The sequence below is a fragment of the Notothenia coriiceps genome, unplaced genomic scaffold (assembly GCF_000735185.1).
Source record: "Notothenia coriiceps isolate Sejong01 unplaced genomic scaffold, NC01 NC01_scaffold00026371, whole genome shotgun sequence".
Taxonomy (NCBI): Eukaryota; Metazoa; Chordata; class Actinopteri; order Perciformes; family Nototheniidae; genus Notothenia; species Notothenia coriiceps.
In genome coordinates, this window is record NW_011359072.1 from 40,272 (window position 1) to 42,641 (window position 2,370).

Below are 2,370 nucleotides of genomic sequence, written 5' to 3' on the forward strand. Positions count from 1 at the left end.
CAAACAGATGAAAAGACACAGAAAGACAGAAGCACAATAACAGCAAGTAGGCTATATTTAGGTGTTTTTTTGTAAATAACCGACGGTATCAAGAGGAAGTAAAGTCCCCTGGTTTGTCCATTATACCCTAACTACCATGAGACAACTCAAAATCAAGTTTCCAAAGTCCGACACTGAGGTGGTCTTACCGCACCGGCAGATGACAGCGCTGACAAGGTGTGTTTCCCGCAGCGAGACGCTACAACACTAATTGTGGGCTTATCATGTTGATTCGGCCACAACAGAAAAAAGAAAATCAAACTCTCGCTCTCTCCAGAGGGGCAGGTCAGCCAAAAAGGCCAAACGGGCCGTTGCCCAGGCAACATTAGCCCGTACCTGTGCACGTCACTGCAGCAGTGGATAACAGCTTCTGGCCTGGACACAGTTTGCACCTCACCGTCGTATTCCTGTCTATTCTTCGGACGAACTCAAAATAATGGGCATACCTCCACCCCTCGAAAGTTATCGCTGACTCCGCCATGTTTATGCAGCACTGCACGTGGAGATGTGGACGGAGATTACGTAGGCCTCAATGATAATGGGACACATCGATGTCTGCACTCAGTGTCACGGACTGTACGTAATGTTACTTTGACCCTGTTACTTATGTTGTGGCAGATATTTAAGTAAGCTTTCTTAACGCTAATAGTCAGATTGCTCTGAACATGGGAGGTGATATTCTATTCATTTTCACGTTCACACAGTCGGTGATTTTTGCCGGACCTCTTTCCTGCAACGGCAGTTTAAACTGTATTTCCAATATGACTTGATAGCTTTAAACTCCGCACACTGAGCTCTGATTGGTCAGCAGGCGGTGCTTTCACGGAGTTGATCTCTTATCTAGAACGAAATTTATGCTGAACACCAAACCTGTGGTGTCCAGCATAAGTTACCATGGAGATCTACCTCGGTAAGAAGTTAACCAGCGTCGTAGGACCGGAAACCCAGAGTTAACCCTGAAGTTACCTCGCTAACGGAAAATCATGCTTCGTGTACAAGGCACAGGCCATGCTGTAAGACGTGGTTTATTGTTTAAGGTTTCCTTTTTGTTTTCCTGCATTTTTTTCTAAATTCTGTTTCCATTGCTGAGCTCATGATCACCCCATCTCCCCAATTTTATGCAGTGAACTTTGTTGTTGAGTAGTTGTCTTAAAGACATAAATGATTCATATACCTGAGGTACATAACTCAAATGTCTCTGTCTGCAGTTTAGCTCAAGGTATTATGTTTAGTCTTCATGTGTCATCACATACACTGTCTAAACTTCTTCTCTTGTCCACTTCCTGCTCTCTGGTCTTTACTTCTGCTTGCCTCACATCTCCATCCTTTATTCTCTACTTTACTTCACCTCTCCCCCTCTGCTCTGCTCTCCACTCATCTACTTTCTCCTTATATCATCTTCTTTCCTCTTTTCAATTTGATTTGCCTAAAATGTTAAGTTTGAAGAAGCTCAAAGTAGAGAAAGTGCAAAGCATAAGTAGAGCAAGATGGCACTGAGCTAGCTGAAAACTACAGAGAAAAAGAGAGTGGAAAAGTAGAGGGGGAAAATTGGGCTGAATGTTCAGATAGCCCCTTCACTATTAACAAGTGAGCACCAGGAAGAGAGCAAAGGGAACAAGTGTGAATGTCCAAGCAGGTACTTGACATGTGGCATTGAGGTTTTCTCTAAAGATGGATGGAAATGGAGTATACTCACCTCAGAGCCTCTGAGTAAGTAGGATGAAGAAATGGGCTTTTGTGCTCTCTTCTGTGTCTCTCTGACCTTGATAGAGAGACATGGCAACATGCAGCTGTGACCAAGTTCCACCAGAGTGTAGATTAGATTTATCTAACCATGAGTCTCATGTCTCTGCACTTTATGTGGAGATTTGGGACTTTTTCCATAACACATAATTTCTGGAAATTACTTGTCTGCATCTTTAAAAAACATTTGGAAGTGACATTAGACGTGTAGCCTTTGTCTTCCAAAAAATCATAGCCACAGGTAACTCTTTAAAATGGACACCATTGCTTTTTTGCCATCATGACCACTTTGCAATATATTTTTAGTGGTAGTGCTTGATTTTAGAAAAGTGTGTGTGCCTCTGTGAGTGTGTGTGTGTGTGTGTGTGTGCCTCTGTGAGTGTATGTGTGTTACAAGGGGTTTAAGAAAAATATAATACAATAGAGTATAATAGATTCACATAGCCTAGCCTATAGCTTATGACAGATGGAATGCATTTGATCTGTTTTGTGTGTGTGTGTGTGTGTGTGTGTGTGTGTGTGTGTGTGTGTGTGTGTGTGTGTGTGTGTGTGTGTGTGTGTGTGTGTGTGTGTGTGTGTGTGTGGGTG